This window comes from Dermacentor silvarum, chromosome 2 (assembly GCF_013339745.2).
Source record: "Dermacentor silvarum isolate Dsil-2018 chromosome 2, BIME_Dsil_1.4, whole genome shotgun sequence".
Classification (NCBI taxonomy): domain Eukaryota; kingdom Metazoa; phylum Arthropoda; class Arachnida; order Ixodida; family Ixodidae; genus Dermacentor; species Dermacentor silvarum.
Window position 1 is genome coordinate 261,085,185 of NC_051155.1, and position 25,707 is coordinate 261,110,891.

Genomic DNA, 25,707 nt, shown 5'->3' on the forward strand with positions numbered 1-25,707 from the left:
TTTAAGCAAACAGGAAAGTGGTCGCTTCCATACAGATTATCGATAACAGCCCACTCAGTGGTTGCCAAGAGCACTGGAGAGCCAATAGCAAGGTCTATTGCTGTGTATGAGCTGTGTGCTGTATTAAAGTATGTTGGGTCTTTCTTATTAAATATACAGGAACCGGAAGACAATAGAAATTTTTCGATTAGCGCACCTCGGGAATCAGCTCTTGAACATCCCCATAATGGGTGGTGTGCATTAAAATCTCCAACCAACATGAATGGACCCGGGAGCTGGTCAATAAGTTTTTCAAATTCTTCGACGGAGAGGTGATGGTCCGGAGGAATGTATAGGGAACATACAGTTATTAATCTTCCAAAAGTTAGAGCCCGTATTGCCACTGCCTCTAAATCGGTAACTAGGGTGATACTCTGACAGGGGATAGTGTTCTGCACGACAATAGCGACGCCACCCGATGAGTGGGCAGTGCCTTGCCTGTCTTTCCGGTATACTGCATATTGTTTTAAAAGTTTCTGTGTGTTGGGTTTAAGTGTGTTTCCTGTAGGCAAAGTATGTTAGGTTGGTATTGTGCAAGTATTTCATATATGTCATCCAGATTTCTGAGTAGCCCTCGGCAGTTCCAGTGTATAATGCTCTCAGCAGCCATTTTTGCGTGTGATAAGGGGACGGGTTATTCAAATGTCACCGCCTTTATTAGGCGGCTTGACTGGCGGATGTTTTTTCTGTTTGAGGCGGTCTAGAAAACTCCGCCTCTCTTTGGGGGATTCTCTCAGCGTCTGAGACACTGAGGATCCCGGGGTCACTTCCATTGCTTCCGGCGGAGACTCGGAAGCGGATGAAGGTTTGTCAGGAGGGGTTGACTCCCTCTCTGTTGTCTGGGTTGTTCCAGAGGTGTGTGCGAAGTTGACCTCTGGGACTTGAAAGGTTGGTGCAGCCGATGGCTGCTTGCTGGGGGGCCGAGAAAGGCGCGCATCAGCAAAGCTGTATTGCGTGCCCACCGTAACTAGACGCCGCCCGGCCCCCCGGCGCGCTGCGTCAACGTAGGATCTTCCGGAGAGAAGCGAGAGCTTCTTCCGGGCTTCAGGGAATGTGATGTTTTCTGTTACTTTGATTTGAATGATCTTTTTCTCGTTCTGGAACATTTCACAAGTTCGCGAGTACGCAGCGTGCGGCCCATGACAGTTGGGACATTCTGTTTGGGTGGCACTGCAGCTTTCAGTAGGATGCTCGTGAGCACCACACTTTGCATAGGTGAGTTTTCCGCGACATGTGTTTGATCCGTGTCCGTACTTTTGGCACTTAAAACATCTTCTCGGGTTTGGGACATAGGGGCGTACTTTGCAGTGAATGAACTCTGCTTTCACAGCATCTGGTAGACGGGAACGATTAAAGGTCAAGACGATATGGGGTGTCACTACATCTTCGCCGTTTCGCCTTATGGTGATGCGGCGTAGGGCAGTGACACCTTGATCTCTGAAGCCATCAAGGAGGTCTGAGTCTGTTTCACGGATCAGATCACGTTCTGATATTACGCCTTGAACTGTGTTCAGACTGCGGTGGGGGGTAATGGACACCTGTAGATGAGCAAACTGCTTTTGCTTGAGTAGGATGTCAGAATGATCTTTCTGTGACACTTCAACAAGAAGATCGCCGGATGACAGCTTCTTTGCTTCATAGTTTCTTCCTATCATTTTCTGAAGGGTCCTAGCGATAACAAAAACAGACATTGCAGCGACTGAGTCGTTGTCTACAAGAGAGTGAATAATCAAGAAACGGGGAAAGTGATCGCAATCAGTTCGAGTTCTGTCAAAGCTTTCTTCGGTGCGGCCCCTTTTCAGGGACCGATCGGGTTTTTTGGAAGAAGAAATACTCATGCGATATGGGCATGCAGACGGTTCCTAGAATGTCACCTGTGTTTCACCGTCTTATTCACAGGAAGGTCCCGGGGCTCGCCGCCTGGTAAACAGACGAAGAGCCCGTCGGCCGGAGCTTGACCATGGCCCCGACCGCCACCGTTCATGGTTTCTACCCTTCACCTCAAAACCTTTCGCCACGGTGCGGATGACAGCTTCGGTATGGGGGCTAAGGGTCCGTGGTGGCGCCAAGCACCATCACCTTGATACTCAAGGTGCCCTTGCGGGTTGGACAAGCCTCAACCAATACATCTCCGCCTGGTGCAACTCGGACGCCGTAAGTGGTCCGGTACAAGATGGCGTGTTCTGCGAAGCGTTCCGACGAAACCGCATGATCCAAACCGTTACTCGGAGTAATCGGGAGAGGCGCCCAAAGCTTGCAACCTCAAGCAGTGGCTCGTGTTGGGGCGAAGGGGGTGCCACTACTGCGGTGGGGCAAGCGGATATCTCTTCACTGCTCTCGCAAGAAAGGGCCTCCGGTGAAGGAGCAGAACAAATATTCGCAGGCCATTGCAAATGTGGCTGTGACAACCATGTAGGACCGGTCCACCAGCAAAACTTGCGGGTCAATAACTGGGCTGCTACTCCACGCGTGATAAAGTCTGCTGGGTTGTCGGTGCCTGCGCAGTGCCTCCAAGAATACCCCGAAGTCAAGCATTGGATTTCGAGAACACGGTTTCTCACGGAAGTCTTCCATCGTTTCGCGTCACCAGTAATCCAGTGTAGGGCTAACGATGAGACGCTCCAAAACACGCCCTGACAGCTGGATGTTTCTGGAATTCCTCGGAGGTAGTTCCAAAGCATGGCAGCCAACAGGCACGCAGGCAGCTCTAGGCGTGGCAGCGAGGTAGTCTTCAGCGGTGCGACCCTGCACTTGCTCATGAGCAGCTGAACCTTAAACGTTCCTCCCCCGATCTCGTAGCGCATGTAGACGGCTACGCCGTATGCCAGTGGGCTTGCGTCGCAGAACAGGTGAAGTTCAAACGGTGGAATCTGTCGCGGAGTGTGACAGATGACTCAGCGTGGAATTCGCAGCGAGGAGAGCGTCGGTAGTTCGGATGTCCAGCCTTCCCACTGTTTCTCGACGTCTTCCGGTAATGGCTCATCCCACGGTGAGTTCCTACGCCACAGCTGCTGGAACAATAATTTCGCTCGAATGATGAACGGAGCCATGAGACCTAAAGGATCATAGATTCTTGCGAATAACTGCAGAATGGTGCGTTTCGTGGCTGAGTGCGCAGCGACATACTCGGAAACGGCTTTGGTGATAAGCACGATATCGTCAGCTTCGCGGTCCCATACTAGGCCAAGCAACTTTGTTGTTGCTTTGGCTTCTCCAACGTTGTCGAGAGAAGTGTTGTCCTTGAGGAATTGATGGCAAAGAACGCTCGAGTTGGAGCACCACTTTCTCAACTCCATACTTGCATCTGCTAAGATGGCTAATGCAGCACGGTAGATTTCGAGGGCCTCTTCTTCAGTGGAAAGTCCTATGACGAGGTCGTCCACGTAGAATGATGTGTTTAGGCGTGTAGCTATTATTGGCTGAGTCTTTTTTTCACATTTCGAAGTGATGCTGCAAAGTAGCAGATAGAAGGAAAGTGCTAGACGACGCTCCGAAGGGCACACGAGTCATTCGCCATTCGACGATGGAAGGTATTTTCCCCTCGTCGCCGGGCAGTCGGCCGACCCATAGAAAGCGGAGAGCGTCGCGATCTTCAGGTCGGATTGAAATTTGAAGGAAAGCCTTCCGGATGTCCGCTGTCAGGATAATTGGGTTCATCCTGAACTGTACAAGCAGTTGCAAGAGCTCGGCACCAAGTTTCACTTCTTTGTCCAAGATATCGTTGAGCGATGACTCGCCACGTTCATGATGATGATGATATATGTCGTTTTCTGGCGCAAGGGCCAGCTATGGCCAAAGAGCGCCAAGACGTGGTGTAGTGAGTGAGCAATGGTATGATCAATGACAGTGGGTAGGTGTAGGGTGGCTGTAAAGGGGCCTAAAATCCTGCGCACTAAAGGTGCGTAAAAGACAAAATTAATAAGATCATGACAATGATGTGATAGGGGCGCAATGAATATAATATGGTATAAAAAAGCTTTGAGCGATACAAGGCACTACTGCCTCACAGAGACCCTTAGAAGCAAGAGCCTGGAGGAGAGTGCATTTCAAAATGCTGTCGCAGCAGCGTCCTCTGAAAGAGGACCCTGCTACGAATCTCTAGGGCGAAGAACTTGCAAAATGTCGATGTCGTTTAAAAAGGCTAGAACTGAGTCGTGCTGAAATACCGGGTCATTAGCTAAAAACATCGCTGGGTGAAGGGGTATGTTCTCTCTATAGGCTTGAACAAAGTGTTTCTTTCTTTCAGGTTCTATTAGAGGACACTGCACTAGGATGTGAAGTACAGTAAGTACCTCCCCACATCTAGTACAGGTCGGGGGTTCGCCTCCAGACAACAAGTAATTGTGCGTGCCGTAAGTGTGTCCTATTCTGAGCCTACAGAATAGGACATCATTTCTTCTAGATTTCGTGGTGGATGGCCAGTTCCCTAAGCGAGGCTTAATTAAGTGAAGTTTCTTTAGACTCTGGGCGTCCCACAAACGTTGCCAGTGGGCTCGAAGTCTCTTGCGTAGATATGGCTTCATATCGGGAACAGGGACGGGCATGGATGTGTTTCCAGCTTTTGCGTCGATGGATGTGGCAATCTGGTCTGCCAGTACATTTCCCTCGATGTCTCGGTGTCCTGGCACCCAGCACACCACAACATGCTGCCCAGACGCATATATATTACATATTAATGAATAAAGCGATACTATTACTGGATTTTTGTGCCTTTTAAGAGATTTTAAAGCTTTTACTACGCTCAGTGAGTCTGTGTAGATAATTGCTTTTGGTATTTTCGATTCTTTGATATGTTTAAGAGCCGACAGTATTGCACAAGCCTCTGCTGTGAAAATGCTCGTTTGGGGGTGCAGGGCGTCGGCATCTGAAAATGATGGGCCAACCGCTGCATAAGAGACGCCAGCTTGAGACTTTGATGCATCGGTGTAAAATTCCGGACAGGAGTATTTATGCTGCAGTTCGAGGAAATGCATTCGAATGTGTGCAACTGGGGCGTGCTTCGAAACATGTAAAAAAGGACAAATCACAGTCGACAATCTGCCACTGCCACGGTGAGACCTGTATAGTGGGTGTCATTAGACGATGTTCAAAGAGTGGGACATCCATTTCCTCAGCCAGACTTCTCACACGCAACGAGAAGGGCTCTCTTACTGCAGGTCGGTTATGAAAGAGGTGGGAGCTGGACAAATCATTTACGGTGGAATATGAGGGATGTTCACTGTTTGCATTCACTCTAAGAAAATACATGAAAGCTGTGTAGGTCCTCTGGAAGTGGAGGGACCACTCATTGGATTCCACGTAAAGGCTTTCTACAGGGCTTGTCCTAAAGGCACCTGTAGACAAGCGAATACCTAGATGGTGGATGGGGTCCAGCATCTTCAACGCGGTTGGGGTGGCTGACTGGTAAATTATGGCCCCGTAGTCTAGGCGTGTTCGTATGAGGCTTTTATACAAATTTAACAGACACTTTCTGTCACTACCCTATGTAGTGCGTGACAACACTTTTAAAATATTCATTGTTTTCATGCACTTGTTTTTTAGATGTTTTAGGTGTGGTATGAATGTTAGCTTAGTGTCAAGAATTATGCCTAAGAATTTATGCTCCGTTTTTACAGGTAGACGCTGTCCTTGCAGGTCAATGTCGGGGTCGGGGTACAGTCCTCTCTTTCTAGAGAAAAGGACGCAGGCGCTCTTTTGTGGATTTAGGCAGAACCCATTCTCGTCTGCCCATTTAGCCACCTTGTTCAGACCAAGTTGAACCTGCCGCTCACAGATTGCAAGGTTGCATGATTTAAATCCAATCTGTATATCATCGACATACGTTGAATAAAACATGTTGCGTGGGATGCATAGACGCAAGGAATTCATTTTTATAATGAAGAGAGTGCAACTGAGCACCCCACCCTGTGGTACTCCGGTTTCCTGCACGAAAGGCCGTGATAATGCATTGCCAACTCGAACACGGAATGTGCGATTCAGCAGATAACTTTCAATCACATTTAGCATATTACCACGTATACCAAAGTGGGAGAGGTCTCTCAGTATTCCGAACCGCCATGTGGTGTCGTATGCTTTTTCCATATCGAGGAAAACAGAAAGAAAGAATTGTTTGTGAACAAAAGCTTCACGTATCTGTGCCTCAATACGTATCAAATGGTCAATGGTGGATCGACCCTCGCGAAAACCGCACTGGTATGGGTCAAGCAGCTTGTTTGATTCTAGGAAATGTATCAGACGACGGTTTATCATTTTCTCGAAAGCTTTGCAGAGGCAGCTTGTTAGAGCTATGGGCCGGTAACTCGATACGGACGATGGATCCTTGCCCTGCTTCAGGATAGGGATCACTATGGCCTCTTTCCAGGCAGAGGGGATCTCGCCGGAGGTCCATATAGAGTTATAGAGAAAGAGAAGGGTTTTCTTCGTTTCAGAGGGTAGGTTTTTCAACATGTCATATAGTATACGGTCAGGGCCTGGGGCAGATTGGTTGCAACAGGTGAGTGATGCATGCAGCTCTGCTAGGGAGAAAGGTAGGTTATATGGTTCGTTTCCGGTGCTCTTTCGGTCCAGTTTTTGTTTTTCTATTCTGATTTGTATCTTTTAAACGCTGGAGAATAGTGTGACGAACTGGAAACATGTTCAAAATGTGCACCCAGATGGTTCGCTTGGTCCTCCAGGCTGTCTCCCTGTCTGTCTACCAGGGGAGGCGGATGTGTTTGTCGTCCTCTTACTCTATTCACCCTGTTCCAAACCATGGCCTCATCCGTGGACGAGTTGATACTTGATAAAAATGTTTGCCAGCTGTCTCTCCTGGCTTGTCTGCGTGTTCTCCTACCTTGGGACTTGATTTTCTTGAAACTGACAAGGTTTTCAGCAGTAGGATAATTGCGAAGCTGCCTCCATGCTCTGTTCTGCTGCCTACGTGCGTTCCGGCATTGTTCATTCCACCACGGAACACGGCGTTTGCTAGAAAGACCACTTGTTTGGGAAATACACTTAGAAGCTGCATCTATTATGAAATTTGTAAAATACGCGATGGCACCGTCAATTCCGAGCGATGAAATGTCAGCCCACGAGAGCTTACTGGTAAGTGTTTGGAATTTTTCCCAGTCCGCTGCATTGACCTTCCACCGGGGAGCATGTGGTGGAGACTCGTATTGTCTTGGCGCTCTCAGCAGTATTGGGAAATGGTCGCTCCCGTAAGGGTTTTTTATAACTTCCCATTCAAGTTCAGATAATATGGATGGAGAAGCTATGCTGAGGTCTATAGAGGAAAAGGTTTTGTTTGCAAGACAATAATATGTCCGTTCTTTTTTGTTAAGCAGACAAGCACCGGATGAGAAAAGAAAATCTTGAATTAGACGGCCTCGCGCATCGATGCGAGCGTCGCCCCACAGACTGTTGTGTGCATTGAGATCGCCAAGAACAAGATAGGGCTCGGGCAATTCGTCTATCAAGGACTGAAATTCGTGTTTGTGTAAGCGGTAATGTGGGGGTATGTATAGCGAGCAAATGGTGATGAGTTTGTTAAGGAGAACCAGTCGAACTGCCACTGCTTCAAGGGGTGTTTGCAGCTGCAAACGTTGACATGCTATGCTTTTGTGAGTCATAATGGCAACACCGCCTGATGATGCGAGACCATCATCGCGATCTTTGATGATGATGATGAATGGTGTTTAATGGCGCAAGGGCCAGGTATGGCCAAAGAGCGCCAGGCCAGTGTTAATAGGTTGACAATGGAGCAATGAATTGCGAAAGATAGATGTGTCGTGGCTGTAAAAGGGCCTAAAAACAATCGCTGTAAAATGCGTAAAATATATATGTAATAAAATTATGGCAATGGCTAATGAGGTGCACTATGAGACGAAAGAACAATTTGCAAGATAATCATGATAAATGAGAATTTATCACTGATAAGTCTTTTCAAACAGCACTACTGCCTTGACAGGCCCTTTGAAATAATGCAAGGGCCTGGAGACTCGTGCTATACAAAACTACTATCGCAGCGGCATCCTCTGGAGAGAGGATGCGCTATGAAACTATTGGGCAAATAACATGCAATATAACATCGCTAAGAAAGCCCAGGACAGCTTTGGTGTTAAAGAGGGGTTTGTCACCCAGAAACATAGCGGGATGGAGAGGGAGACAGTACCGGTACGCTAGAGGAAAGTGCCTTTTTCTCTCTGTTTCGGCTTCCCTGCACTCCACGAGGGCGTGAAGCACGGTAAGCCTCTCTCCACATCTACCACAGGTTGGTGGGTCATTTCCAGTTAAAAGAAAATTGTGGGTGCCGTATGTATGTCCTATTCTCAAACGAGAGAATAGGACATTAGTTCTTCGTATTTTCGTAACGGGATGCCAGGGACCTATCTGTGGCTTAACTAAGTGGAGCTTATTGTTGGTTTCGGCATCCCACAAGCGCTGCCAATGGCTTCGAAGTTTCTTTCTCAAGTAGGGCTTGAGGTCTGCGGCAGGGATAGAAGCGGTAGGGTTAAGGGCTCGCGATGTAGTTGATGAGGCCATTTGATCAGCCAGAACATTGCCCTCGATGCCTCTATGGCCAGGCACCCAGCACAAAATAATATGCTGGTTAGACATGTATGCTTTGCACAGAGCAGAATACAGTTCAATGAGTACAGGGTTTTTGTGTCTATGTAGAGTCATGATAGCTTTCACAACGCTTAGGGAGTCTGTAAATATTATTGATCGTTTGAGTTTTGACTTGCCTATATTCTTCACGGCTGATAAAAGTGCATAGGCTTCAGCCGTAAAAATGCTTGTTTCCGGGTGCAGTACATCGGACTCGGAGAACGATGGGCCGACTACTGCATAAGAAACTCCTGCATGTGACTTGGAAGCGTCAGTGTAAAACTGAGTGCAGGACGAGTACTTGAACTGGATTTCTAGAAAATGCATCTGGATATGTACCTCTGGAGCGTCTTTTGTGACCTCTACAAACGAAGTATCACACTCTATGAGTTGCCACTGCCACGGTGGCACTGGATTTGCTGGGGCCATCAAATTATTTTCAAGTAGTGGGATATCCATTTCTGCGCTAATTTTTCTTATACGTAGTGAGAAGGATTCTCTTACTGTCGGCCGGTTATTAAAGAGTGTGGCACTGGTCATATCATTTATGATTGAGAAGGACGGATGTTCCGAGTTCGAATTTACTTTCAGGAAATAGGTAAGGCTTAAGTATGAACGTTGCATGTCAAGCGACCACACGTCCGCTTCTACGTACAAGCTTGACACAGGACTTGTCCTGAAGGCACCAGTGGCTAGGCGGATGCCTAGATGGTGTACAGGATCCAGCATCTTTAGGGCGCTTGGCGTAGCGGAATGGTACACTATGGCGCCGTAATCTAGTCGTGTGAGTATGAGGCTCTTATACAGATTTAAAAGGCACTTTGTGTCACTACCCCAAACGGTGCGTGACAAAACTTTTAGAATATTCATTGTTTTCATGCACTTGTTCCTTATATACTGTATGTGTGCCACAAATGTAAGTTTCGTATCTAGAATCACACCTAAAAATTTGTGTTCTGTTTTTACGGCCACACGTTGTCCCTGCAACTCAATGTCAGGATCGGGGTGCAGACCCCTCTTCCTGGAGAACAGGACGCAGGTGGTCTTTTGTGGGTTAAGGCTAAATCCATTCTCGTCTGCCCACTTAGACACTTTGTTCAGACCAAGCTGAATCTGCCGCTCACAGACTGCGAGATTGCACGAGGCGAAACCTATCTGTACATCATCGACGTATGCAGAATAAAACATGTTTCTTGGGATATACAGACGCAAAGAACTCATTTTTACGATAAAGAGAGTGCAACTCAGCACCCCGCCCTGTGGCACTCCAGTTTCCTGCACAAATGGTCTTGATACAGCATTTCCCACACGAACACGGAATGTGCGATTAGATAAATAACTTTCTATGACATTTAACATGTTACCACGTATACCAACGTGTGAGAGGTCTCTTAGTATTCCAAACCGCCACGTGGTGTCGTAGGCTTTTTCCATATCAAGGAATACAGACAGAAAGAACTGCTTATGGACAAAAGCTTCACGAATTTGCGTTTCAATACGTATCAAGTGGTCGGCGGTGGATCGACCTTCTCGAAACCCGCATTGGTACGGGTCAAGCAGTTTGTTTGATTCGAGGAAATGTATTAGTCGGCGGTTTATCAATTTTTCGAACAGTTTGCAGAGACAGCTTGTTAGTGCTATAGGCCGGTAGCTCGAAACAGACGATGGGTCCTTGCCCTGCTTCAGTATAGGGACGACAATGGCCTCTTTCCAGGCGGCGGGGATCTTGCCGGAGGACCATATAGCATTGTAAAGGCAGAGGAGAGTTTTCTTTGTTTCATGGGGAAGGTGTTTTAGCATTTGATAAACTATGCGATCAGTGCCTGGGGCAGACTTGTTGCAACAACTAAGCGACGCATAGAGCTCAGCGATGCAAAATGGCTGGTTGTATGCCTCGTCTCCGGTGCATTTTCTTTCTATTTTCTGTTTTTCTATGTTAGCCTTGTGTCTTTTAAATGTTGGCGAATAATGGGATGAGCTTGCCACATGTTCAAAATGTGCTCCCAGGGAGTTAGCTTGGTCTTCCAGACTGTCGCCTTGTGTGTTTACCAACGGGAGTGAATAAGTTTGTAGCCCTTTTATCTTATTAACTTTCTTCCAGACTCTGCCCTCGTCTGTATACGAGTTGATGCCTGATAAAAACTTCTCCCAACTCTCTCTCCTGGCCTGTCGACGTGTTCTTCTCCCCTGCGATTTTATCTTCTTAAAATTGACAAGATTCTCCGCAGTTGGGGAGTCGCGTAGCAACCCCCACGCTTTGTTCTGTTTCCTACGAGCGTTCCGACATTCCTCGTTCCACCATGGGAGACGGCGTTTGCATGTCTCACCACTTATTTCAGGTATACATTCAGAAGCGGCATCAATTATAAAACATGTAAAATATTCGACAGCAGCATCAATTCCCAGCGAAGATATTTCAGACCACGAGATACTACTTGTAAGACTTTGGAATTTCTCCCAATCTGCCATATCCAACTTCCAGCGGGGTGCCTGTGGTGGAGGTTCGTTTTGTAGTGGTGATCTCAGCAGTATCGGGAAGTGGTCACTCCCGTAAGGATTTTTTATAACTTCCCATTTAAGTTCAGCAAATATAGACGGGGAAGCTACACTGAGATCAATGGAAGAAAACGTTTTGTTTGCGAGATTGTAGTAGGTGGGTTCCTTCTTATTCAGGAGACACGCACCAGAGGAGAAAAGAAATTGTTCGATTAGGCGTCCTCGCGCATCGATACGCGTGTCGCCCCACAAGCTGCTGTGTGCATTGAAATCGCCAAGAACTAGGTAAGGTTCTGGTAATTCATCTATTAGTGACTGAAATTCATGTTTGTGTAAAGGATAATGTGGGGGTATGTAGAGCGAGCAAATAGTAACGAGTTTACCCAGAAGTACAGCACGAACGGCTACCGCCTCAAGTGCCGTATTAAGTGGAAGTTGCTGACAGGCTACACTTCTGTCGAGTATGATGGCCACACCACCAGATGATGCGGCAGAATCCTCGCGATCTTTTCGGAAAACAATATTCTGACGTAGGAAGTTGGTGTTTCTGGAGTTTAGATGTGTTTCTTGAACACACAGCACCTTTGGATTAAATTTACTGAGAAGTTCTTGGATATCGTCTAGGTTGTGGATTAATCCCCTAACATTCCACTGCATTATTTTATTCATGTTGAAGGAAAATAAAAGGTGCTGTGTGTTTCAAGGGGTGTGTACAGCCTATTTTACAGAGCCTTTTACAGGCGCTGTAACTGGTGTCTTGTCTTTTTTGGAGCGTTCTTGGGAGAGTCGCCGCTCCCTAGGCACTCCATGTGCCGTCTGAGAAGTTGTGTCCATTGCCTCTTGCGAGGCGTTGGACACTCGCTCTAACGAGCGATGTGTGCGTCGGTTTGGCTTCGCCTCGGAAGACGAAGCCTTTGTCCCCACCAGTGCGGAGGTTGACGGTACCTCCTTAGCCTCCGTGCTATCCTGGCTGCTGCCAGAGCTAGCAGGGGCCACTGGTGTGGCCAAGTTCGGTGATGGCAAGGCAGCCTTGGCTGCTCCCACCATAGGGGCGGCTGCCACAGCCGGCGGCTCGCTGCGCGCGGGCCGGGCAGGTGGCGGAAGCCGGTGCGACGTTGCCCCCTGACGCGTCGCCTCGGCATATGTTGTGCTGTGGAATGGCAAGCACCTTTTACGTGCTTCCTTGAAGGAGATGTTCTCACGAACTTTGAGAGTGATAATTTCTTTTTCTTTTTTCCAATTCGGACAAGACCGGGAGTAAGCTGGATGCTCACCATCACAGTTTACACAGTGAGGTGCCGCTTCACAGTTGTCTGAGGAATGACCTTGCGTTCCACATTTCGCACATGTTAGTCTACCACGGCAGCTCTGCGAGCCGTGGCCAAATCTTTGACATTGGAAGCATCTTCTGGGATTGGGGATGTATGGCCTGACAGCTAACTTTGTGTATCCGGTTTCTATGGTTTCTGGCAGATCGCAAGTGGCAAAAGTCAGGATCAGGTGTTTAGTGGGAATTTCCTTATTTTCTCTTCTGATAATGATGCGCTGTACGTTTGTTACGTTTTGTTCTTTCCAGCCTTCCAATAGTTCGGTTTCGGACAAGTCGATTAGATCTGCATCAGACACTACTCCACGTGCTGTGTTCATAGACCGATGAGGTGAGACGGTAACAGGTATGTCTCCAAATGCCACAAGGTTGTTCAATTTATTGTGCTGCGCTTTGTCACGGATCTCAAGCAGGAGGTCCCCGCTCGCCATTTTGGTGACCTTGTAACCTGGGCCAAGGGCGTCAGTCAAGCCTTTCGCAACAAGAAAAGGGGATACGGTTCGAGCTGGTTTTTCAGTTTTCTCACTGTGCACAACTTGGTATCGGGGAAAAATTTCTTTCGGTCTGAATAGGTTTAATATTTCATCGGTGCGCCCCCTCTTGTGAGGGTGACGATCAAGTAGACGGGGAAATGCAGGTGTTCCCATATTATTTCGGTTTATTTCGGCGGCAATGGCGGCCACCCACCACGGAGCCCAACTAGGGGACGCTGCAGCACTTAAGGTGTAAGGCTGCAGACGCCAGCCGTGCATTGCTGCTATAACCCAATATAAGATACCCAAGAGAGGGCACATACACAAGGTTAACCCGAGCCGCCTATGAAAACGTGGAAGTAACAGAAGAGAATAGGAGACAGGACAGTAAAGAAAGGAGATAGGAAAGAAAAAGGGCAGAGAGGGGGATAGGAAAAGGCGACCACCGATTTCCCCCGGGTGGGTCAGTCCGGGGGTGCCGTCTACGTGAAGCAGAGGCCAAAGGAGTGTGTTGCCTCTGCCGAGGGGCCATAAAGGTCCAAACACCCGGCTTCGGCTCAACTCCCAGGATCCCCTTTTCCCCGAACACGGCTAAGCCACGCACGGTTAGACGCGGGAGGGTCCGACCCTCATGTGCTCGGGTACGTGGTGTCGCAACACACCAAACGCCTGCTTACGCAGACGCCCCTGCGGGGCATCGCGATCTTTACGAAACGTAACATACTGTCGAAGAAAGTTTGTATGTGTCGATTTTAAATGAGTTTCCTGTACACACAGCACTTTTGGATTGTGTTTGTGGAGAAGTTCTTGCACATCATCGAGGTTCCTAAGAAGGCCTCTGATGTTCCATTGTATAATTTGTGTGGCCATACTGAAAGTAAATGGGTGCTGTGTGTACTAAAAACAAAAAGGAAGTGTTGCATTAGATTACAGAGCCCTTTCCAGGCCCTGTAACGCGGGATTTGTCTTTTCTGAAGCGGTCGAGGGAACCTCGCCGCTCCTTAGGCGCTTGGTGCGCCGTCGGGGTGGGTGTGGTGTCCATTGCCTCTTGTGAGGCGCCGGACACGCGCTCTTGCGAGCGAGAAGTTTCACGAGAAAGTCTCGCCGCGAAGGACGAGACATTTGCGCCCACCAGCCCGGATGTCGATGGGGCTGCCTTTGGGCCTGAGCTGCGCCGGCTGTTGCCAGCACCAGCAGGGGCCGGTGAGGGTGAGGCAGCCTTGACTGCACCCACCGTGGGAGCTGCTGGCGGGCCTGCGGGTTCGCTACGCGAAGCGCAGGCTGCCACCGAGGACTGTTGTGGTGCCGGCAACCCTAGGGTAACCGGGCCTGTTCGCTGGTTGGGTGGAGTAGACTTAGCTCCTTCCACCCTGGGGGCAGGAGCCACAAGCGACAGCTCGCTGCGCGCGAGCTGGGCAGGTGGCAGTAGCCGCTGCGACGATGCCCCTTGACGCGCCGCATCAGCATATGTGGTAGTGTGGAATGGTGAGCACCTTTTACGTGCTTCCCTGAACGATATGTTCTCGCGCACTTTGAGAGTGATAATTTCGTTTTCTTTTTTCCAGTTAGGACAGGATCTGGAGTAAGCTGGATGCTCACCATCACAGTTTACACAGTGTGGTGTCGCTTCGCAGTTATCTGAGGCGTGACCTTGGACTCCACATTTCGCGCATGTAAGTCTACCACGACAGCTCTGCGAGCCGTGGCCAAATCTTTGACATTGGAAACATCGTCTTGGATTAGGTATGTATGGTCTGACAGCTATCTTAGTGTATCCGGTTTCTATTGTTTGTGGCAGATCGCAAGTGGCAAAGGTCAGGATCAGGTGTTTTGTAGGAATTTCTTTATTGTCTCGTCGGATAATGATACGCTGTACGTTGGTTACATTTTGCTCTTTCCAGCCCTCCAATAGTTCGGTTTCGGACAAGTCAATGAGATCTGCATCAGAAACTACTCCGCGTGCTGTATTCATAGAACGGTGAGGTGAAACGGTAACAGGAATGTCTCCAAATGCCACAAGCTTGTTGAGTTTATTGTGCTGCTCTTTATCACGGATCTCAAGCAGGAGGTCCCCGCTCGCCATTTTGGTGACTTTGTAACCTGGGCCAAGGGCGTCAGTCAAGCCTTTTGCGACTAGAAAAGGGGATACGGTTCTTGCTGGTTTTTCGGTCTTCTCACTGTGAACTACTTGGTAACGGGGGAAAATTTCTCTTGGTCTGAATAAGCTTAATAGTTCTTCGGTGCGTCCCCTCTTGTGAGGGTGACGATCAAGTAAACGGGGAAATGCAGGCGTTCCCATACTGGTTTGGTTTATTTCGGCAGCAATGGCGGCCACCCACCACGGAGCCCAACTAGGGGACGCTGCAGCACTTAACGCGTAAGGCTGCAGGCGCCAACCGTACATTGCCACTATAACCTAATATATTATACCCAAGGGAGGGCACATACACAAGGTTAACCCAAGCCGCCTGTGAAAATTAGGAAGTGACGGAAAAGAAGAGATGATAGGAGAGTAAAAGAAAGGAGATAGGAAAGCAAAAGGTTGGAGAGGGGGACAGGAAAAGGCGACCACCGGTTTCCCCCGGGTGGGTCAGTCCGGGGGTGCCGTCTACGTGAAGCAGAGGCCAAAGAGGTGTGTTGCCTCCGCCGAGGGGCCGTAGAGGTCCAAACACCCGGCATCGGCTCAACCCCCAGGATCCCCTTTTCCCCGGACACGGCTAAGCCGCGCACGGCTACACGCGGGAGGGTCCAACCCTCATGTGCTCGGGTACGTGGTGTCGCAACGCACCAAACGCCTGCTTACGCAGACGCCCCTGCGGGCCACGTTCATGGGAAGAGGCATCAAACACTACGCGTATCTTCGTAGTGATAGCTTCCCGACGGATGACTGCATGGTGCGGAAGGTAGTAAACCGTCGCTTCGGGTTCTCGAGAGGTGTCGACACGTTCGGCGTGACCTTCGTTGAAGTACTCACTGATGGTGCGGTCATACTCGTCGAGTAGCTCCTGTTGTCCTTCGAAGCGCTGAAGCTGGAGTCTGAGCCTGTTTTCGGCGACACTTCGATTGGGGCTAGTCAGTCTTCCCTGGTGCCTTATCATGAGAGGAACCACGTAACGTCCAGCTTCCTTGTGCACGTACTGTGTGAACTGAGTCACTGCCGTTTGGTCACAAACACCAGCGGTATCCTGAGGGTCGGTTATCCCTATTGCATCGAGTCGCCACATCTCCGTCGGGTCAGCAATGTCACGTTCGGCTTGCCCATTCCGCTCACACGCAAGGAATAGGGCAGATGCGCTGCAGTTCCACTTAGGCAAGGCATTGGCGGGCCTTACTGGGTAAACGCCTTGCACGAGCCAACCGAAGACCGTCTCAACTGCGCATATATCGCTGCTTAGACGTTCTATTCTTCCGGTCACTATGCGCCAATAGTAATCTGACCCTATAAGGACACTGATTGTCGGTATCGGCCGATCGCCAAGTCGATTCTCATCTGCAACAAGCATCTTGCGTTCACGCAACTGTGCGAGGAGATCTTGTCCGATGGCTGGAGCCTTCACGGTGCAGATTTCCGGTACCTCCAACGCGTCGACGGTGACGTTGCGGGAGTCGAACCGACTATGAAGTTCGAGCTTGACGCTTCGACAGCTGTAAGGGCGGGAACACTTAGAGTGCCAAATGTCCAGAGAGAGAGAGGTCTTCTGTCCCGAGGGAAGGCAGGTCGAGCCTTTTGGACAGGTCGCGTCGAATAAAGCTTCTCTGGCTGCCGGTGTCAAGCAGTAGTCAAACTAACACGGAATTGTGTTTTCCGGACGCCCAAACTGTGGCCGTTTGCATCAAGACAGGTGCAGACGTGTCACTATTAGCTGGAGCACTTGTCACTGGCGGCTTGACACTTTTCGTTGGATCATGGTTGACAAGTGGACCACTGGTCTCCGGAGACGGGCAGTTGTGATCTTGGTTCCATATGGTGCAAAATACAGAAAGGTGACGTTTATAGCATAACTTGCACTTGAGCCACGCGGCGTTGCGGCACATTCGTGCTACATGGCCCTCTCTGCCGCATTTAAAACAACAGTTCTTTCCAGCAAGCCGACGTCTGATCTCGTGGGCTGACTATGTGGCGTGGCAGTCCTTTATGGTGTGGTGACGGTTATCGCACAGTACACAGCAGGGATGCTCGTTCGATGGCGATCCTTCGGCCAAGGCTGATGCTGACGGTACCGGCGGTGGTAGACAAGGTCGGCATCGCCCTTGTTTCGCGGAGGTAGTTTTCGGTAGGCACCTTGAACGGGAGGCCTGGCTCTCTTCTCTGCTCTCGACTTGCACCTGCAGGAACATCATGACCTTTCGCACCTCTTCTTGCCGCGTCCTCGGAGTAATCCCGTCATCGGGCTCAATCTCCTTCATGTGTTTACGGTAGAGAATAGCGATATCTTCGGGAAGCGATCGCATAAGAACGCGATGAAGGATGACCGCGTATTCTGACGCTGGGACGCCGAGGCCGTCGACGCAGCTTGTACGAAAGTGCACCTCTTCGTAGAGTTCCCGCAGCTGCGATACTTGAGAAGAGCGATCAATGGGCGCGATGGCCAATAAACAGTCGATGTGGTCGTCAACGAGGGCGGTATGACGGCCGAACCTCTCTCGGAGGATTTTCACTGCTACAGCGTAGTTTGCTTCCGCCAGACGCACAACGTCAATTGCACGATTCGCTGTGCCGGTTAAGTAGGATCTTAAGTACAAAAAGTTCTCGATGTCGGACGGCTCGCGGTTGTTATGGATCGTGGCCTCGAAATGTTCCCAGAAGCCCTGCCACTCGCGAAGTTCACCGGAGAAAACGGGTACCTGTAGTTTCGGTAGGGCAGCTCGGTGTAATGGTGCTCGGGAACTTGCTTGAGTGGAGACGCCTTGGGTGGCGGTGTCGCTCAGAACGCTCTGTGTGGCGCTGTCTCCGGCTCTTGCAGCAGAATTCAGAATGAAGCGGACCCAGCTCATGGTGTTGAGGATCTTGTCGTGGTATTCCAGAGCGACGGTGGCTTCCGCCTCATACTCGTCACCGTCGTCCATGAGGTCTGCAATCGTCTCATTGAGCGCTGCTAGCGCCGAGTCCTTGTCCTGCAGGTCATCCAAAATAATTTGCAGGTCGGATGGCGAAGGATGCTCGGCTTGTAGCGCTTCGGTAGCGCACGAGATGAGCCTTGTAGCCGCGGCTCGAAGTACGCATCTGCTGCGTCGCAGTCGATCCATCGTCGGCGCAGGACGCCAGTCGTCTCCCGGGTTTCACGGCACCATAAATGTAAGGAACGAAGCGACTGCGCGTCCGCCGGTTGCGGTTTATTCAACCAACTGGTCAAAGATGGCGCTAGCGCGAGCCTTCGCCTCACGCGTTCTCTCCTCTTCGTTGTCTTCAGTTTTCATCAGTGTAAGAAGGCTTACCTCATCAGGTACCTGTACATGTTCACTCCGCTAACTCTGAATAAAGCAGTGGCTAGCACGTTTTATCTTATCTGCCATGTTCACCTTCCAGATCCCTGCTATGTGGACACGCTTTTGGCCATACGAGCGTTGCAAAATTCAACAGGTCAGCTCACTGCGGTACAAATGGTGGACTAATAGTCTGTGTACAGCATGGAGTATCTGCGAGCATTACCATAAGCTCACATAGGGTTTTGACTTCAAATTTGGCTAGCATGCTTGTGCTAGCTGGCACTTCTTTCCGAACCTTACCGGCTTTGTCAATTTCAAGAACAGTGAGTTTCTCTTGAAGCAGGATATATATATACCCTCACAAAGCTTAGAAAGGTGCCTCCAGTACTCTTGATGCAGAAAGTCGTTAAGGCAAGGCAAACATGGAAAAGGAGCCAGTTTCTCCATTCAGATGCCTTCCAATGGCTTCTTTCTTGAACAGACCGTGGCAGCCTTCTAATGCAGTGAGGTGGCTTGATGGACAACAGCCGTGCATCTATTCGGGAAAGTGCTGATGGTGCGCCTATAAAAGACAATGCCATCAAACTTAATATATTTTTATCGGTGTGACCCGATAAATCTCGGTTAGCAAGTGGATGAACTGCTGAAAACAGATCAAAATAAACAGCATTACATGGATAAAAATTGTTATAAGGAAGTGGAATATTTGATTCCAAGGACATAATAAAACACACGGGTCATTTCAGTTAAAAATCCTTTGCACATTAGATGTCTTGACTTTGGCGAAGAGAGAATCGGTTGGAAACATAGATAAAAAACTAAAAGACAAGTCATTGATTGCAGAAGTGCTAGTGTGGATGTTAAGGCTAAGCAGCGGTGTAGCCGGAATATATTGTTATGAGCCAGTTGTCCGGCAGACAAAGATGCTGAAGCATAGAGCCGAAGAGACGAGGAAGAGGTGAAACTGTGGATCGCCATCTTTGTTGTTGTTGGCCAACATTTAGTCTCCTTGTACATAGTGTGAATAAACCCCCTTTTCTGTAAATCTCCCCGTAACATCTTGGTGGAGGTGCGGGGTACAAAAGGAAGTTCCAACTGGAGAAGGCCAGAAGAGCAGTCGATGAGGGCAGAATGGGTACTCAGGAAGTCGTGGCCGAGGATGACTTCATGTGGACACTGCTGCAGAACGGCGAATAGAACTGAGGTCTGGTGACTGGCGAAGCTCACACGCGCAGTGCACATCCCAACGACGCAAGATGTGCCGCCGTCGGCTACACGAACGACAGGCGACGCCGCGGGCGTCAGAACCTTGCGGAGACGACGAGAAAGGCGAGCGCTCATAACCGATAATTGCGCCCCCTTGTCTATGAGCGTCGAAACAGGCACGCCGTTCACTTCTATGTCCAAAAGGTTTTGTCGGGTGGTCAGGGTCAACAGAGGATTTCCAGGTCAGTTGGTCAATGCAGCATCACCTCTGGGAGCTGCACCGGTCAGTTTTCCGAAGAGGGACGGCGGGGGTATGGCGACGGTGAGCGACGGGCAATCGGTGAGCGAGAACGCCGGTTCTGTGGGGACGGCGAGCGGCGATCGTAGTGTGGAGTCGGAGCAGCAACATCACAGTGCGGCAGGTCATTGCGGGCATGAAAAGGCGAGAACCGGCTGTCTTCTGGGCGGTAAGCGTACGCGGGACGAGGAGACGAAATCTGACGATAGCGACAATGACGGGAAATATGACCAACTCCATTGCAATTAAAGCATATGGGCTTGTCGTCATGTGTGCGCCACTGGTTTGGGTCGCGGTATCGGAGGTAGGTCGATTGTGGGCGGGGAGGTCGAAAGAAATTGCCGACCGTAGGGCTACTTACAGAACAGATCGGACGGATGCCTGCGTTCGCCAGCTTTTCGCGTACGACAGCTTGAATCAGAGATACTGCCGGGCGGGACTCGTCGTAAGAACGTATCGGGGGAACCGACGGAGACGCAGCCTCAATCTCACGCCGGACAAGACGCAGCAAGTTTTCGGTACCAGGCGGCTGGACGTCTTCACACGATGAGCTAGCGGCGGTATTAGGGAGCCGAACGAATTGTTGTGAGACACGACGGCTCTTTGCTTCTTCAAAGCGTCGGCACTCTCTTATAATGTCGTCGACCGTCGAGCAGTCCTTGTACACGAGTAAATTAAAGGCGTCGTCTGCGATGCCTTTAAGAATGTGGCTGACCTTGTCAGCTTCGAGCATCTTGTCATCGACCCGCCGACAGAGTGCTAATACATCTTGAATGTACACAACGTACGGTTCAGTCGATGTTTGGGCCCGGCACGAAAGTTCCTTCTTGGCGGCTCGCTGGCGGCCAAGTGGCTTCCCAAAGAGTTCCTGCAGGCGGCAGAGTCAACTTGTTTCGGCGCTGACAAAGGTCGCATGAGCCCACGTAACGGCGCACTGAGCGGGACATCCCAGGCCAATAGAAACAGCGGCGCGCGCGGTCGTATGTGCGTGACACGCCAAGATGTCCCGCCGTTGGTGCGTCGTGGAGCTGCTCCAGGACAGTGGAACGGAGGTGAGCCGGGATGACTAACAACAGGTCAGGACCGTCAGGGAGTAAACTGCGACGATATAACGTGTCGTTTTGGAGTACAAAGAGGCGGAGGGAAGGATCAGGAGCGTGGGAGTGCAAGTCGGTGCTTTCGCCGCCGGAGGGTAGTGTTATGAGCCAGTTGTCCGGCAGACAAAGATGCTGAAGCATAGAGCCGAAGAGACGAGGAAGAGGTGAAACTGTGGATCGCCATCTTTGTTGTTGTTGGCCAACATTTAGTCTCCTAGTACATAGCGTGAATAAACCCCCTTTTCTGTAAATCTCCCCGTAACAATATATACACATATATATTTTCTTTTTTTTGAGAGCGGGGCAACAACTTCATGGGAGAGGGGGAGGAAGGGTATCTGAGCAGGCCCCATACTAAATCAGATTTTTTTTACGGGGGAGGGGGGTGCACATGCCCGGTGTGCCACCCTCTGGCTATGGCCCTGAAACTAAGCAACTGTGCTGGCATTTTAGGTTCTATTCTTTTGAATGTTTTCTACAGGAGTTGCACGTACAAGCGAACACGGCAGTCCAGATCGAGTGGATATTTAACAAGGTAGAGTGACACACACGTGATGATACACTAACCATTGCCACTTTCTGGAAGAGAAAAGCGTGAATGCAGACAAGTGCAAGAAAACTAGGAAAGCAACTTGATTAGGAATAATGTTATTATTATTTGATTTGTAAACATATACACAGGAAAGAGAAAGCGAGGAGCTAGGCTGGCAACTGCCACCAGAAGGGGCACAACGCCTACCTACTCTTCAGAAAGGAGGAGACAAACATAGAAATGAAAGATAGGAAAGAGAGGAGGAAAGAAAGAGGAATAAAAGTCCATGAAAGCAAAGCTTAGCTGTGCCACAGCTCGAGAGTGTGCGATGCTGCTGATGCTATGCTTTATAAACACTGTACCCATAGCAACAGATGCATGCAAAGGCAATGAAGACAGTGATGCCAAATATCAAAGAAATGCTCGCAGCCAGGACAAGTGCACTTTTACACACTAAAATTATCCATTGAAAAGACACTTAAGAAGTATGCATGACAATTATAAACAAGGTACAGAAGCATCAAACTGATGATGCAAAGTCCCATGACACATGGCCAGGCAATTTCAATTGGCGATTTTGTTTGCTGCGTGAATCCACCTTATTCTACAAGTCAAGCACCTTGTAATTACGCTATGTAATGAAAATATTATAAAAAGAATGGGAACAGAAAGAGTTACATTACCAGAATAGAAGCGCTGATCAGAGTTTGAACTTGCTAGGATTGTTTCTGTCAACTGCTTTGCAACACCTTGTAGGACACAGTGCATATACTCAACGCTGTATCCGTTCACAAGGTCCAGACCTGAATGAACAGATGTATCTTGGGTAAGTATACATACACCATTAAGTTTCACTATTACAGTTACTATGAGCAACGTACAGGCACATGGAAAAGCACTCTCCCAGGCTGGATAGCAATGCTGATTGGCACCGTGTTTCCAACTTAAACATAAAGGGTGCCACGGTTTTTCTTCCAAACATCACCTCTCTTCCAGGGGCTTTAGGCAAACTTTCTCACGAAAATGATCAGAACAGAATGGCAGCCACCTTTTCCGCGAGCCAAGTATCATTTGGATTTCTTGAAATAAAACTTCTGTCGCCTCAGAACTTAATGTTTGGTTTATTCCCCTCGATTTCTCCATTACCATTCTATGCCGACATATCCTTTGCTTGCTCCATTAGATCGCAATATAAACATCACTGCTAACTCGCTGATTCTTATCTGCGATATTTTACCGCACGAAAGGAGGCCGTCTTTTCAGATAGTTTTCATGAGACCACCAAGATTTTGCATAGCACAATGCAGCCTTCTTATGTATCAAAACTGCTTCAAATATTTCCCGGGCACTCTGCTCACAATATTTTCACACAATCAAGGCACCCCTTGAAATCTGAGGACATATCTTGCACAATCACTTCCGGAAACATCACCTTCAGTACACTCTGATTGGCTCGTTAATTAAAACTGCTCAAGTCATCCAACTTGCTGTGAACTAAATGAGGCAAAAGCAATGGAATTGTCGAAAGTGATCATCCGAGAACATGTTTCCAGGATGACACTTGCACTAGCTACAATCCATGGCAAGATTACTACCTATCTAGCCCTTGAAAGAAGTTAGATGTTCCGTCGGATATTCTTTTGTACAAGTGCCCGTCTGATCAACTAGAAAACTGCTGCGACATAAAAGATACTTTTATGCATGCTTTTTCCCGCATATTTAGGTTACAGCTTCTTTCTTGCTTCCACACAAAAAGGAGCAACTTGAGGAACTCATGTTGCCTCCTTTTTTAGCGCAGTGTAGAATGATTGCGTGATGGAACTGTGTGGTGGAGGTAATTTTTTTGGGGGCAGTGTAGAATGTTTGTGCAATCAAATTGAGGCAGTGATGATTAGGGCTGGGCACAGTCATTAGTACACAATCTGTGTCATTAACTAACAAAATTGTTTTTGCTGAGCTGGTGATAAGCTTTTTTGAGTGTGTTCACAGTAGGCAATTGTTCGAAAAAAAAAAGCTCCCTGTCATGTTGGTTTCCAGCCTCTACCATCAAAACTTCAATGATTGTGGTTGTTTTTGCACGTGCGCTGAAGTACACTGGGGGTGGACAGCTTCCTTTTGACTTCAGTTGTAAGCTAGTGCTCGTGCTGTGTCTTTATTTTTGTCCTGTGTGTTTCTCACTTTCATGATTTCACAATTTCGAGCCTGCTTTTCTTGAAACTGTTATCAGGTGAAGTTTTTAACAAATAGCTATGCTGTGCACACAGGTCTTAACTTCTGCCATGACCCTACAAAAACTTAATACATGGCCCCTAAAATTGCCATATGGAAAGTCAATTGGCAAGATTTAAATATAAATATTGGCTTCTAGCATTTATCATACATGATGCGATGTCTGCCACCGCCATGCATTGTTTGCAGAGAAAATTACTCATCTCGAATCACATATTTCTGACAATTGAAGACGATTATAGTTTCGGTACAATGCAAATTAATAACAGACACAAAGAACAAAATGGACAAGGGCTAATCTACCATAATTATAATGCAAAGCCAACTAGCCCAACAGTCAGTCCTCCTGTTGCAAAGAATTGTCACTAAAACTCGTGGCATGTGGCTTATGTTATGGACACATGTACAGCAGGGAATTATTTGTACTGCCCAAAGCGTAGTAGTAGCAAAGCTGTGAAGCCAGGGCCGGTATTTTGTAGCGATGCCTTTCCAATGCTAATGCCTTTTGGCGCTTGGTCAATGGTCAGAGCAACGGTTCGCTCACGTTATCAACGGCATCAGCCGGCCGTGAGCGGTGGATGATAAGACTAGTATAGAGTACATCGCTACAAAATACCTGCCCAGGAATCTATACTACTGTCACACACGCACTTCTAAGGGCATCGAACAGACAATCTTTCGACATATCGGCCAATTGGGTGCTGCTATACGGGCAGATTCAATGGCCATCAAGTCAGAAGCCGATCAAGTTCACATAGTTCCACGAAACTCCCTCAAAATCTTGAAGGCCTTCTAGTGGCAGTTGCACCCTCTCTAGCAGCATTATCAAATCAACATGAAAAAGAAATATCTGGTACAAAAACATTCTCCAAAAACTATAAGGGAAAGCTGCAAGTGTCACGTTAAAGACAATTTATATGTGCAATGATAATACTATAAATTATAGCGCTTTTTGTTTTGTTTTTCGTGCAGCTTCAGTGTGACGACCAACGTGCCACTCGTCCGTCAGGTGAAACTCTTGATAGCACTTGAGAAGTGCCGTGTGGCAGCATCACAACTTATTCGAGTTCGACAGAGGTTGGCAGTTTCATTGAAACATGTCCATGTGACACGGTTATTACTACAATTAGGAGAAAACAATAGAGCATCCATGCTTCTTACTTACCTTTCAAGTTCATCAAGGCTGACGGCCCCTTTAAGCCATTGATGGTGTCTCTAAACCTGGTTGCCAGATGCATCTCACTCTTGACACGGTCTGAAGTTCTTTGTTCCACAGGAGACACCATTGTGTAGCGCATGCTCGCTAATGCACATAAAAGAGCGCAACAATTACATAGGTTAATGTAACAAAGTAAAATTTTGACACTTACACCTAGAAGATGCATCAGCATGTTTACATTGTACCATACATTCTGTCTATGTGAAATACCAATATTTTACAAACTGTATATGTGTATAAAAATACCCTATGTGTTATATGCTGCAAAAAAAACTTTCAAATTAAAAAATTATATATATGCACATATTAAAGAAATTTTGCAGATACTGATAGAAATATAAGATATTTTGCTTACCTTCTCGGTGTTCTCCTGGTATCAGGCACTATGGAGAACCAAAATATCCATTGAAAGTCACCATGTTCAGCACAGCCGCCCTTGCAGGTGCATCAATGGAGATACACAATACATAAGGCTTTGACACATGAACGTCTCCTTTATGAATCCACTTCACCACCCCTGTTCTGTTTACTTCATTCACAAACTGCTCAAGGAACAGTTGCATTTCTGGGTGCTTTCTACCAAACCAGAGCCCTGCGAGAACCGGGTGCTTAAATCGCAAATGCGGTGGCAGTTCATTAACTATAAGTTGCAGGGGCCACACTGACGTCTTCGAAGATTTCCATACAGGGCTGCCATCAGTATTTACTGTCAATGTCAAGTCATCAGGGCGAAGGTTCTGTTCTTCTCTCATTCTGCTGTAGCATTGGCCTCTCGTAA

At 48.4% G+C, this 25,707-nt stretch overlaps 1 pseudogene; it reads right to left on the reverse strand.

Annotated features, from left to right (window-relative positions):
* The window catches only part of LOC119440822 (uncharacterized), a 40,483-nt pseudogene extending 15,434 nt beyond the window's left edge, over positions 1-25,049 (reverse strand).
* Between the last annotated feature and the right edge of the window lie 658 nt (positions 25,050-25,707).